General features: G+C 40.6%; 2 non-coding genes across 2 annotated transcripts; one reads left to right on the forward strand and one right to left on the reverse strand.

Annotated features, from left to right (window-relative positions):
- Positions 1–3347: 3347 nt before the first annotated feature.
- On the reverse strand, positions 3348–3455 carry LOC130938555 (small nucleolar RNA R71). Its single transcript, XR_009069717.1, has one exon. It is a non-coding gene; the product is annotated as a small nucleolar RNA R71 (small nucleolar RNA).
- A 10727-nt stretch (positions 3456–14182) lies between these two features.
- On the forward strand, positions 14183–14286 carry LOC130937046 (small nucleolar RNA R71). Its single transcript, XR_009068284.1, has one exon. It is a non-coding gene; the product is annotated as a small nucleolar RNA R71 (small nucleolar RNA).
- Positions 14287–14795: the final 509 nt, after the last annotated feature.

The following is a 14795-nucleotide window of genomic DNA, read 5'->3' on the forward strand; positions in this document are numbered from 1 at the left end:
TTTCTTCATTGCTCAGCCCAAGCACACACCAAGTGGGCCCGGAAGTGGATTTTTATGTCATTTACTCATCTATGTACTAGTTTTCTATAAGTAGGACCTTTTACTATTGTATTAAAAACACATCTTGGTAGCTATCTTTGAGTTTTATGCTATCTTAGATCATTGGGAGGCTGGCCATTTGGCCATGCCTAGACCTTGTTCTTATGTATTTTCAACGGTGGAGTTTCTACACACCATAGATTAAGGTGTGGAGCTCTGCTGTACCTCGAGTATTAATGCAATTACTATTGTTCTTCCATTCAATTCCGCTTGTTCTTTTACCAAGATATCACTTGTTCTTCAACATGATGAAGGTGATGATTGACGCCCATCACCATTCTCACCCATGAACAAGGTGACTGACAACCATTCTTGTTCTACAAGCATCTGAGGCTTAGTGAATATCTCTTGGATTCTTCGGAATCTTCGTGGTATAGGCAGGACCTGATGGCAGCATTCAAGAGAATCCGGAAGGTCTAACCTTGTCTGTGGTATTCTGAGTAGGATTCAATGATTGAATGACTGTGACGTGCTTCAAACCTGTAACCTACTGGGCGTTAGTGACAGACGCAAAAGAGTTATTCTATTCCGGTAGGGGAGGGAACCAAACCGGTGATTGGCAGCACTGTGACAGAGTGTGTGCATTAGCTTTCACTGCGCGGATGGGAGGTAGCTGCTGACAACAGTGAAACCTTACACGAGCTTGCCATGGAAAGGAGTAAGAGAGGATTGGATGAAGGCATTAGGAAAGCAGAGAGACGGAAGGGAAGGCATCTTCATACACTTGTCTGAAGCTCTTACACCAATGAATTACATAAGTATCTCTATCCTTATCTTCTATGTTATTTTCGTTCATCATCATACACATCTGAGTTTGCCTGACTAAGATTTACAAGATGACCATAGCTTGCTTCAATACTAACAATCTCCGTGGGATCGACCCTTACTCACGTAAGGTTTATTACTTGGACGACCCAGTGCACTTGCTGGTTAGTTGTGCGAAGTTGTGTAATGCCATGGTATTGAGCGCACCAAGTTTTTGGCGCCGTTGCCGGGGATTGTTCAAGTTTTGAGCAAGCTTTTGGTAACATCAGTGCCAAGATCCGGCAACAACATCAAATTTTTGGTGTTATTGCCTGGGATTGTTTAGGCTGGACAACTGACGGTTCATCTTGTTGCTTAGATTAGGTATTATTTTTTTCGAAATTCTTGAAGATGAATTCTAGAGTTTCATGATGATTTGTTGAAATCTGGCTGGCTGAGAAGCCATGTCTAATCTCATTGGACCGAGGTTTCAACTTATCACCACAAGAGCTTGTTGATTCTCATCAATTTTGCTCTTGGAGCAGTGATCTGCTAAGATTTGGCTGACCTCTGGTCATGTCTAGTGTTTTGGACCGAAGCTTTCCTTGAAGGCTTGGCTGGCTGTGAAGCCATGTCTAATTCCTGGACCGGAGTCTTAGACTAGCACTGCACTGATTCCTGGAATTCTCATTAAGAATTTTGATACCTTTTTCTCATTTAATTTTCGAAAAACACAAAAAAAATTACAAAATCAAAAAGACAAAAAATATTTGATGTTTCTTGCTTAAGTTTAGTGTCTCATCCTAAGTTTGGTGTCAAATGCATGTTTTTGTTATAATTTTCGAATCCATGCATATATTTTTTTGTTTTGATCTTTGAATTCTATTGACTTGAAGTATTTGTGTGTCTCATATGCATTCTCATATTGTTAGTGTCAGTAGTATACAAACTGCTAAGTTTGGTGTCTTGCATGCATTGTTAATTGATTCCTTTTGCATTTTGATTATTAAAAATCCAAAAATATTTTAATTTGTGTCTTTTCAAGTCAATGATACAAAGAATTGAAGATTCAGAACATACTGCAGAAGAATTACACAGAAAAAGCTGAGCATTCAAAAATGCCCAGTGAAGAAGGCAGACTGGCGTTTAAACGCCAGCCAGGGCACCTGGTTGGGCGTTTAACGCCCAAAGAGGTAGCATTTTGGGCGTTAAACGCCAGAATGTATACCATTCTGGGCGTTTAACGCCAGGATGGTGCTAGGGGGAAGATTTTGTTTTCAAATCAATTTTTTTTAGTTTTTCAAAATCAAATCTTTTTCAAATCAAATCTTTTCAATCAAATGTTGTCAAAATCAATTTCTTTCCTTTTTAAAAGATACTTACTAACAATTAATGATTTGATTGAACATCTCAAATTTGTTGCCTTTTCTGTTGAGAAAGGTTTTATGTTTGAATCATATCTTTTCTTGTTAGGCAAGTCATTAATTTTTTAAATCAAATCTTTTTCAAATTGTTTTCAAATCATATCTTTTAAAATTGTTTTCAAATCATATCTTCTCAATCACATCTTTTTAAAACCATAACTTTTCAATTAAATCTTTTTAACCACATCTTTTTCAAAATAGTTTTCAATCAAATCTTTTTAATTTCTAATTTTAAAATCTTTTTTTCAAAAATCACTTGATTTCTTTCCCACTTTGATTTTCGAAAATCAATTAATGTTTTTCAAAAATGTTTTCAAAATATTTTAATGAATTTTCGAAAATTCTCTTCCCTCCTTCCCACATCCTTCTATTTATGGAGTACCACTCCTTCTAAATGCACAATTCGAACCTTATCTAATTAAAGTTCGAATTCATCTTCTCCTTCTTCTTTCTATTTCTCTTTTCCTCTGACATCTCAAGGAATCTCTATACTGTGACATAGAGGATTCCACACTTTCTGTTTCTCTTCTCTTTCATATGAGCAGGAGCAGAGACAAAGGCATTCTTGTTGAGGCTGATCCTGAACCTGAAAGGACCTTGAAGAGAAAGCTAAGAGAAGCCAAAGCACAACTCTCTTTAGAGCACCTGACCGAATTCTTCAAGGAAGAAGAACAAATGGCAGCCGAAAACAACAACAATGCCAACAATGCAAGGAAGGTGCTTGGTGACTTTACTGCACCTACTCCTGATTTCTATGGGAGAAGCATCTCTATCCCTGCCATTGGAGCAAACAACTTTGAGCTTAAGCCTCAATTAGTTTCTCTAATGCAACAGAATTGCAAGTTTCATGGACTTCCAATGGAAGATCCTCATCAGTTCTTAGCTGAATTCTTGCAAATCTGTGACACAGTCAAGACTAATGGGGTTAACCCTGAGGTCTACAGACTGATGCTATTCCCTTTTGCTGTAAGAGACAGAGCTAGGATATGGTTGGATTCTCAACCTAAAGAAAGCCTGGACTCTTGGGAAAAGCTAGTCAATGCCTTCTTGGCAAAGTTCTTTCCACCACAAAGATGGAGTAAGCTTAGAGTGGAAGTCCAAACCTTCAGACAGAAGGATGGAGAATCCCTCTATGAAGCTTGGGAAAGATACAAACAGTTAATCAGAAGATGTCCCTCAGACATGCTTTCTGAATGGAGCATCATAGGTATTTTCTATGATGGTCTCTCTGAACTATCCAAGATGTCTTTGGATAGCTCTGCTGGAGGATCTCTTCATCTGAAGAAGACGCCTGCAGAAGCTCAAGAATTGATTGAAATGGTTGCAAATAACCAATTCATGTACACTTCTGAAAGGAATCCTGTGAACAATGGGACTAGTCAGAAGAAAGGAGTTCTTGAGATTGACACTCTGAATGCCATATTGGCTCAGAACAAGATATTGACTCAACAAGTCAATTTGATTTCTCAAAGTCTGTCTGGAATGCAAAATGCACCAAGCAGTACTAAGGAGGCTTCATCTGAGGAAGAAGCTCATGATCCTGAGAACCCTTCCATGGAAGAGGTGAATTACCTGGGAGAACCCTATGGAAACACCTATAATTCTTCATGGAGAAATCACCCAAATCTCTCATGGAAGAATCAAGAGAGACCTCAACAAGGTTTCAATAATAATGGTGGAAGAAACAGGTTTAACAATGGTAAACCTTTTCCATCATCTTCTCAGCAACAGACAGAGAGCTCTAAGCAGAATACCTCTGACTTAGCAACCATGGTCTCTGATCTAATCAAAACCACTCAAAGTTTCATGACTGAAACTAGATCCTCCATTAGGAATTTGGAAGGACAAGTGGGTCAGCTGAGCAAGAAAATTACTGAACTTCCCCCAAGCACTCTCCCAAGTAACACTGAAGAAAATCCAAAAGGAGAGTGCAAAGCCATAAATATGGCCGAATTCTGGGAGGAAGAAGAGGCAGTGAACGCCACTGAGGAAGGCCTCACTGGACGTCCACTGGCCTCCAATGAGTTCCCCAATGAGGAACCTTGGGAATCTGAGGCTCAAACTGAGACCATAGAGATTCCCTTGGACTTACTACTGCCTTTCATGAGCTCTGATGAGTATTCTTCCTCTGAAGAGGAGGAGTATGTCACTGAGGAGCAAGTTGCTAAATACCTTGGAGCAATCATGAAGCTGAATGACAGGTTATTTGGAAATGAGACTTGGGAGGATGAACCTCCTTTGCTCACCAAAGAACTGGATAACTTGTCTAGGCAGCATTTGCCTCAAAAGAGGCAGGATCCTGGGAAGTTTTCTATACCTTGTACCATAGGCACCATGACCTTCAAGAAGGCCTTGTGTGACTTGGGGTCAAGTGTAAACCTCATGCCCCTCTCTGTAATGGAGAAATTAGGGATCTTTGAGGTGCAAGCTGCAAAAATCTCACTAGAGATGGCAGACAACTCAAGAAAACAAGCCTATGGACTTATAGAGGATGTTCTGGTTAAGGTTGAAGACCATTACATTCCTACTGACTTCATAGTCCTAGAGACTGGGAAGTGCATGGATGAATCCATCATCCTTGGCAGACCCTTCCTAGCCACAGCAAAGGCTGTGATTGATGTTGATAGAGGAGAGTTGATCATTCAAGTGAATGAAGAATCCTTGGTGTTTAAGGCCCAAGGATATCCCTCTGTCATCATGGAGAAGAAGCATGAAGAGCTTCTCTCAAAACAGAGCCAAACAGAGCCCCCACAGTCAAACTCTAAGTTTGGTGTTGGGAGGCCACAACCAAACTCTAAGTTTGGTGTTGAACCCCCACATTCAAACTCTAAGTTTGGTGTTGGGAGGTTCCAACACGGTTCTGAGCATCTCTGAGGCTCCATGAGAGTCCTCTGTCAAGCTAATGACAGTAAAGAAGCGCTTGTTGGGAGGCAACCCAATGTTTTATAATTAATTATTTTCTTTTGTTATTTTATCTTTTTTGTAGGTTGATGATCATAAGAAGTCACAAAAACAATGAAAAAAGCAAAAACAAAATGAAAAAACAGGAAGAAAAACAGCACACCCTGGAGAAGAAGAAGCTGGCGTTCAAACGCCAGTAATGCTAGCTGTTGGGCGTTTAACGCCCAGTCTGGCACCATTCTGGGCGTTTAACGCCAGAAAGGGGCACCAGACTGGCGTTAAACGCCAGTAAAGGGTAAAAACCTGGCGTTAAATGCCAGGAATGGGCACCAGCCCGGCGTTTAACGCCAGAAAAGGCTCAAAACGTGGATTTTGATGCCATTTGGTGCAAGGATGCCTTTTCCTTGACACTACAGGATCTGTGGACCCCACAGGACCCTACCATCACTCTCTCTCTTCTTCCCCAAAAACCCCTCACCTATCAAATCCCATCTTTCTCTTCACCATTCACATCCATCCTTCATAAATCCCCACCAACCTCACCCTTTAAATTCAAACCACTTTCCCTCCCAAACCCACCCATAATGGCCGAACCATTCACCCCCCTCTCTCCTATAAATACCCTTCTCCAACCCTTCATTTTCACACAACCCAAACACCCTTTCTTACCCTTCTTGGCCGAATACACCACCATCTCCCTCTTCCTCATTTCTTCTTCTTCTACTCTCTTCTTTCTTCTTTTGCTCGAGGACGAGCAAACATTTTAAGTTTGGTGTGGTAAAAGCGTTGCTTTTTCATAACCATTTATGGCATCCAAGGCCGGAGACACCTCTAAAAAGAGGAAAGGGAAGGCAAAAGCTTCCACCTCCGAGTCATGGGAGATGGATAGATTCCTCTCAAGGGTGCATCAAGTCCACTTCTATGAAGTTGTGGCCTTGAAGAAGGTGATCCCCGAAGTCCCCTTTTCACTCAAAAAGGGTGAATATCCGGAGATCCGCCATGAGATCCGAAGAAGAGGTTGGGAAGTACTTACTAACCCCATTCAAAAGTCGGAATCTTGATGGTTCAAGAGTTCTATGCCAATGCATGGATCACCAAGAACCATGACCAAAGTGTGAACCCGGATCCAAAGAATTATCTTACTATGGTTCGGGGGAAATACTTGGATTTTAGTCCGGAAAGTGTGAGGGTGGCGTTCAACTTGCCTATGATGCAAGGAGATGAGCATCCTTACACTAGAAGGGTCAACTTTGATCAAAGGTTGGACCAAGTCCTCACAGTCATATGTGAAGAGGGCGCACAATGGAAGCAAGATTCAAGAGGAAAGCCGGTCCAAATGAGAAGGCATGACCTCAAACCCGTGGCTAGAGGATGGTTAGAGTTCATACAACGCTCAATCATTCCCACTAGCAACCGGTCCGAAGTTACCATAGACCGGGCCATCATGATTCATAGCATCATGATTGGAGAAGAAATAGAGGTTCATGAGGTTATAGCCCAAGAACTCTATAGGGTGGCGGACAAGACCTCCACCTTGGCAAGGTTAGCCTTTCCTCACCTCATTTGTCACCTCTGTTATTCAGTGGGAGTTGACATAGAGGGAGACATCACCATTGATGAGGACAAGCCCATCACTAAGAAAAGGATGGAGTACACGAGAGATCCCACTCATCATGAGATCCCTGAGATTCCTCAAGGGATGAATTTTCCTCCACAAGACTATTGGGGGCAACTAAACACCTCCCTAGGAGAGTTGAGTTCCAATATGGGACAACTAAGGGTGGAGCACCAAGAACACTCCATTCTCCTCCATGAAATTAGAGAAGAACAAAGAATCATGAGAGAGGAGCAACAAAGGCAAGGAAGAGACATTGAGGAGCTCAAGCACTCCATAGGACCTTCAAAAGCAAGGAAGAGCCGCCATCACTGAGGTGGACCCATTCCTTGATTTCCTTGTTCTTTATTCCTTTTTTTTTTCTTTCGATTTTTTATGCTTTATGTTATCCATGCTTGTGTCTTGTGATCATTAGTGTCTTAATGTTTATGCCTTAAAGTTATGAATGTCCTATGAATCCATCACCTTTCTTAAATAAAAACGTGCTTAATTGAAAAGGAAAAGAATTGCATGAATTTTGAATTTTATAACAGTTTAATTATTTAGATGTGGTGGCAACACTTTTGTTCTCTGAATGCATGCTTAAACAGTACATATGTATCTTGAATTTGTGGTTCATGAATGTTGGCTCTTGAAAGAATGATGAAAAAGGAGACATGTTATTGAGGATCTGAAAAATCAATAAAATGATTCTTGAAGCAAGAAAAAGCATTGCTATTCAAAAAAAAAAAAAAAAGAAAAAAAAAGAGAGAAAACGAAAAAAAATAATAATAATAAGAGTTGTGATCCAAGGCAAATAAGAGTGTGCTTAAGAACCCTGGACACCTCTAATTGGGGACTTTAGCAAAGCTAAGTCACAATCTGAAAAGGTTCACCCAATTATGTGTCTGTGGCATGTATGTATCCGGTGGTAATACTGGAGAGACAGAGTGCTTTGGGCCACAGCCAAGACTCAATAAAAAGCTATGTTCAAGAATCATCATACTTTACTAGGAGAATCATTAACACTATCTGGATTCTAAGTTCCTAAAGAAGCCAACCATTCTGAATTTCAAAGGATAGATTGAGATGCCAAAACTGTTCAAAGGCAAAAAGTTAAAAGCCCCGCTCATCTAATTAATACTGATCTTCACAGATGTTTTTGGAATTCATTGCATATTCTCTTCCTTTTATCTTATTTGATTTTCAGTTGCTTGGGGACAAGCAACAATTTAAGTTTGGTGTTGTGATGAGCGGATGATTCGTATACTTTTTGGCATTGTTTTTAGTATGTTTTTGATATGATCTAGTTAGTTTTAGTATATTTTTATTAGTTTTTAGTTAAAATTCACTTTTCTGGACTTTACTATGAGTTTGTGTGTTTTTCTGTGATTTCAGGTATTTTCTGGCTGAAATTGAGGGACCTGAGCAAAAATCTGATCCAGAGACTCAAAAGGACTGCAGATGCTGTTGGATTCTGACCTCCCTGCACTCGAAGCGGATTTTCTGGAGCTACAGAAGCCCAATTGGCGCGCTCTCAACGGCGTTGGAAAGTAGACATCCTGGGCTTTCCAGCAATATATAATAGTCCATACTTTGCCCAAGATTTGATGGCCCAAACCGGCGTTCAAAGTCACCTCAAGAAATCCCAGCGTTAAACGCTGGAACTGGCACCCAAATGGGAGTTAAACGCCCAAACTGGCACCAAAGCTGGCGTTTAACTCCAAGGAGAGTCTCTACACGAAATTTCTTCATTGCTCAGCCCAAGCACACACCAAGTGGGCCCGGAAGTGGATTTTTATGTCATTTACTCATCTATGTACTAGTTTTCTATAAGTAGGACCTTTTACTATTGTATTAAAAACACATCTTGGTAGCTATCTTTGAGTTTTATGCTATCTTAGATCATTGGGAGGCTGGCCATTCGGCCATGCCTAGACCTTGTTCTTATGTATTTTCAACGGTGGAGTTTCTACACACCATAGATTAAGGTGTGGAGCTCTGCTGTACCTCGAGTATTAATGCAATTACTATTGTTCTTCCATTCAATTCCGCTTGTTCTTTTACCAAGATATCACTTGTTCTTCAACATGATGAAGGTGATGATTGACGCCCATCACCATTCTCACCCATGAACAAGGTGACTGACAACCATTCTTGTTCTACAAGCATCTGAGGCTTAGTGAATATCTCTTGGATTCTTCGGAATCTTCGTGGTATAGGCAGGACCTGATGGCAGCATTCAAGAGAATCCGGAAGGTCTAACCTTGTCTGTGGTATTCTGAGTAGGATTCAATGATTGAATGACTGTGACGTGCTTCAAACCTGTAACCTACTGGGCGTTAGTGACAGACGCAAAAGAGTTATTCTATTCCGGTAGGGGAGGGAACCAAACCGGTGATTGGCAGCACTGTGACAGAGTGTGTGCATTAGCTTTCACTGCGCGGATGGGAGGTAGCTGCTGACAACAGTGAAACCTTACACGAGCTTGCCATGGAAAGGAGTAAGAGAGGATTGGATGAAGGCATTAGGAAAGCAGAGAGACGGAAGGGAAGGCATCTTCATACACTTGTCTGAAGCTCTTACACCAATGAATTACATAAGTATCTCTATCCTTATCTTCTATGTTATTTTCGTTCATCATCATACACATCTGAGTTTGCCTGACTAAGATTTACAAGATGACCATAGCTTGCTTCAATACTAACAATCTCCGTGGGATCGACCCTTACTCACGTAAGGTTTATTACTTGGACGACCCAGTGCACTTGCTGGTTAGTTGTGCGAAGTTGTGTAATGCCATGGTATTGAGCGCACCAAGTTCTTGGAGCCATTACCGGGGATTATTTGAGTTGTGAAAAAGTATTGTTCACAATTTCGCGCACCATGCTCAAATGCTAACTTAAACTGCAATATCTTTGGCCCAGAAACCTTTTCAAATAGTGGCGTTTAAGTTGCAGTTTAAGCTTAAACTGCAACTTAAACGTTGGACACTCCTGGAGGTGATATAAGTCGAACACGTTTAAGCTTCAGTTTAAGGTTAAACTGAAGTTTAAACGTGGAAATGGAAGAAGGCAACCCTGGAGTGTGGAATTGTCGAACACGTTTAAGCTTCAGTTTAAGGTTAAACTGAAGCTTAAACGTGGAAATGGAGGAAAGCCATCCTGGAGGGTAAAGGTCGAACACGTTTAAGCTCCAGTTTAAGCTTAAACTGGAGCTTAAACATGGAAATGCAAAACGCAACCCTGGAGGAGAATGGTCGAACACGTTTAAGCTCCAGTTTAAGGTTAAACTGGAGCTTAAACGTGGAAATGGCTCCCTGGTGCTTTCAATTCTGGCGTTTAACTTCCAGTTTAAGGTTAAACTGGAGGTTAAACGCCACTTTCAGCCCTTTCCTCAGCTTTCATGATTTTGGCGTTTAAGCTTAAACTGGAGCTTAAACTCCACATGTGATATTCAAGCTTCCTTTATTGATTTTGTTGCTTCCTTGCCTAGCCTCTTCTTCCCTGAAATCATCCAAACAATTGCATCAAAGTCTTGCAAAATTTCATGAGAAATCTTTCATTCATAGCATTCAAGTAATATAACTAAAAACTCATGAAATTTGCATCAAAATCATACTGTTTGGATGGTTCATTGCTTTGTTATTCATTTAACCATTCTTGGTTACTTTAAGCTCAAGAAAATGCATAAAACAACTAAAACTAACAGAAAAATGCTAGTGAAACTAGCCTAAGATGCCTTGGCATCACAACACCAAACTTAATACTTGCTTGTCCCTAAACAAGTCCTGAGTTATTTGAGAAGAAAGTATGAAACAGAAAGCAATTACATTGGCTATATTAGCAAGCATTTGAAGTTAATCAGAAGGGTTTTATGCAGAAAGTTGCAGCATCACTTTTTCATTCTTATCAGGTAAGATTATCACTTTTTCATTGCATCCATCAAACACTGCTATGGCCTCTTGTTATTCTTATGTCCTTGGCACTTTTCCCTTCTTTGTTTTTCTTTTTCTTAGAGCTCCTTTGCTCCTTGTTTGCTCAGTGTCATGTGTTGCACAAGCCTTTGGCATTTTCTTTTTCTTATCAGTGCACTACACATATCCACTATAGGCATTTTAGTTCACATTTCTTCTTGAGACATTGGTGCCCAGCACCTCTTTGTGTGACTAAATGTTTTGTATTTAGGTTGCTCTTGATAATGGACTTTTGGTTGATAATCCCGGGTTAGTTAACCCAAGTTACCAAGTGTTGAAACACTTCTCAGAACCTATTCATCCAAGCATATCCTTAATACATAAACACCACAGGCATTTGTCTCAGAAGTTCAAACCATTGGTGCCTAGCTTATTTTCTCAATTTTTTTGCTTTTTGGTTGCCCTTTTTCAGTGGCTTTTTCTTCTTCTTTTTCTTTCTTTTTCATGGCCAAAGACAATTATTCATCAAGATCCATAGACAGTATTCAAACTTCTACACAAAAATGATAATTCTACACTCAATTTCCAATGATCTGACTAAACAATCAAGCATGCATACCACCACTTAATTCTACTTGATTTGTCACTAATTGAGCCAAGTTACTTTTGTTCAAACTTTTCTTTTATTTTTGAAAACAGAACAAGCATGGCAAGCATTTGTTTAAGAAGGTGAAGTTATATCCAAACATCTAGGCATTCACTTTATTCAAAGCAGTAAACCAACACTCATACTAAAAACTTCACATTCCAGAAAGATTCAACAATTACAGTTTAAACCAGAACAAGCATGCTTTTGTTTGCCTTTTAAAGAATGGTCAAGGAACAACACCACCTTGTGAAATTTCTTGTTTTCTCTTTGTTGCCAGGAAACAATTTGACTTCTCCTTCTTCTCCTAGTTATTGCTTCATGTTCTTTCTAAGATCCTTGTTTCCTTTCCTGCAAAGAGTGATGAAGTTGCTTGCTTCTCAAGCACTTGAATGGTTAGCTCAACTATGTATGGGCAAGTGTCTGAGTCTTAAGTTGGTGTGTGAACACCAAACTTAGTCTCCTACTTACTCCTCTGTTCTTTGAATCCTTGAATTCTCCTTGGAATGAAGTTGCTGCTAAGGATTTTAAGCATTTCTGTGATTGCTTAGAATGGTTGTTCCTTTCATATAATTCAAAGGTTGTTGTGTTCAGTTGATCTGTATGGTGGAACACCAAACTTAGAGTCACACATTCCCCTTTGAATTATTGATCCACGAATTCATTGTTTGGTGTGAAACACCAAACTTAATTCTTTGCAATGCACAGAAACTACTTCACCTTTTTATTGAAACAAATAAAAGAAACAGCAAAGGAGTATTACCTCAGGTTGGGTTGCCTCCCAACAAGCGCTTCTTTAACGTCATTAGCTTGACGGTCAGCTTTGTTAGGGTGGATTGTAGTGCTTGATGTCCTCTCCTCTCACTATGAAAACGTCCCCATTTGATTCCTTCATAATTTCCAAATGTTCCATAGAAAGAACTTTCCTGATTGTGAACACTTGAGGGAGCTGGGAAGGAATGGTTTTGAGGCCAGGTGGGATTGGCAGATAATGACTTGATATCACTTTATCTCCCGGAGAGAAACCTTCAGTGGGAATTTTCTTGTTTCTCCACCCTCTTGGCAATTTCTTTACAATTCTTCCCTCTCTCTTCAGGATTTCTTCATTGACCCTTATGCCAGGAGGATCTTTCTGATCTGTTTCTATTGATGCTTGTGGCTTTAACTCTTGCAATTCTTGTTTGCCTTCCAAGGATTGTTTCAGAGTTTCAGCTGCTGGATTGCCTTCCTCCAAACACAGATGGCTACTATCATCCTTAGGCTTTTCAGGTTCTGGTTCAGGCTCAGATGCAGGTTTGAAAACATGGAAAATGAGCTGTTCATCATGTATTCTCAAAATTAGCTCTCCTTGTTCTACATCTATGAGCGCTCTAGCAGTGGCTAGAAATGGCCTTCCCAGAATGATAGGGTGTAGGTAGCTTTCCTCCATGTCCAAAATGACAAAGTCTGTGGGGAAGAAATAATTTCCCACTTTCACCAGCACATTCTCAACTACCCCTTCAGCTTGCTTCTGAGTTTTGTCAGCCAGTTGTATGATTACATCAGTGGATCTCACCTCATTGAGTTGTAGCCTCTTCATAAGAGTCAGAGGCATCACATTTATGCTAGCTCCTAGATCACAGAATCCTCTGTCAATTTTTGTTTTCCCTATGATGTAGGGGATATGAAAACTTTCTGGGTCTGTTTTCTTAGAGACTATGTCCTTCTTGATGAGGGCACTGCATTCTTTGTTCATTATTACAGTTTGTCCTCCCTTCAAAACTCTTTTCTTGCTCAGCAATTCCTTCAAATACTTGATATGTGTAGGCATCTGCTGGAGACTCTCAAGAAAGGGAATATTGATATGGAGAGACTGAAATGTCTCTAAAAACCTTGAATATGTTTTCCCTTTTTCACCTCCTCCTAACCTCTGAGGAAATGGTGCTTTTGGTTCGTATGTTTCCAGCATGCCTTTATTTTGCAGTTCCTTGGCTTGCTCAGTTTCACTTTCCTGCTTAGCTTCTTCCACACCTTCCTTCAAGATGGTGATGGCCTTGCATTCTTCCCATCTCACTCCCTTTTGTTCCCCTTTAGGATTCTTTTCTGTGTCACTAGGGAACACTGCAGTTGACTTGGGGGCCTGTTGAGATAGCTCTCCTACTTGAGACTCCATCCTCTTGAGTTTTTCACCATGGTTCCTTAAGGTAGATCTCACATCATCCCTAAAGCTTTTCAACTCACTTATGTCCTGACCCATATTTGCAAGCATTCCTTCTATCCTGTTTAATTGATCTTGAAATTGTTGGTTCGGATTAGGTTGGGCAGGTTGATTATTTTGGCCATGATATGGTGGTTGGGAGTAAGTGTTTTGTGTGGCTTGGTATGATCTTTGGTTGGAGTTTTGGTATGTGGACTTGTTATGTTGGTTTTGCTGGTTTCCCCACCCAAAGTTTGGGTGGTTTTTCCAGCCTGGGTTGTAAGTGTTGGAATGTGGATCATATGGTTGCCTTTGTTGATTTCCCACATAGTTGGCCTCTTCCCAATCACCTCCTTCAGTGCTTACCTCCTCTTGATCTTGTGTGTGTATTGCAGCCACTTGATTTGTTTCTAATTTCCTGGTGAGCTCTGCTAGTTGCTTGGCAAACACCTTGTTTTGGGCTAGAATTGTATCAACATGATTCAGCTCCATGACTCCCTTAGTGTTGTGTCTCTCTGAAGCATAGTAGTACTCATTCTCAGCCACTGTCTCAATCACTTCAATGGCTTTTTCCACAGTCTTTTTCCTGTTCAATGAACCTCCTGATGAATGGTCTACAGCCTTCCTTGATTCATAAGAAAGTCCATCATAGAAAATATGCAATTGCACCTAGTCATGGAACATGTCTAATGGGCATTTCCTTGTCAAATCCTTGAACCTCTCCCATGCCTCGTAGAGAGTTTCACCATCTTGTTGTCTAAAAGTCTGAACCTCAGATCGAAGCCTATTGACCTTTTGTGGGGGGTAGAAACGTGCCAGAAACTTGCTTTCCACCTCATCCCAGGTTGTTAGGCTCCCCCTTGGGAATGATTCCAACCACTTAGCTGCCTTGTCCCTAAGTGAAAATGGGAACAAGAGCAGTTTATAGGCATCTTCCTGGACTCCATTGGACTTCACAGTGTCGCAAATTCTCAGGAATTTTGTGAGATGTTGGTTTGGATCTTCATTAGCACTCCCACCAAATGAACAATGATTCTCCACCAATGATATTAGCTGTGGTTTGAGTTCAAAATTGTTGGCCTGAATGGGTGGTTTCTGAATGCTGCTACCACAATTCCCAGAGGTTGGGTTTATGTATGAACCAAGAACCCTCCTCTCGGGAATGGCATTGTTTCCATCAGCTCTCTCATGGTTGTGAACTTCTCTATCCATGTTGAGATCTAGAGCTTCCTCAAAATTGTCCTCAGATTCTCCTTCAGATTCTTCTTCTCCCAGTACTCTCTTCCCTCTTGCTT

Source organism: Arachis stenosperma, chromosome 6 (genome assembly GCF_014773155.1).
Source record: "Arachis stenosperma cultivar V10309 chromosome 6, arast.V10309.gnm1.PFL2, whole genome shotgun sequence".
NCBI classification, from domain to species: domain Eukaryota; kingdom Viridiplantae; phylum Streptophyta; class Magnoliopsida; order Fabales; family Fabaceae; genus Arachis; species Arachis stenosperma.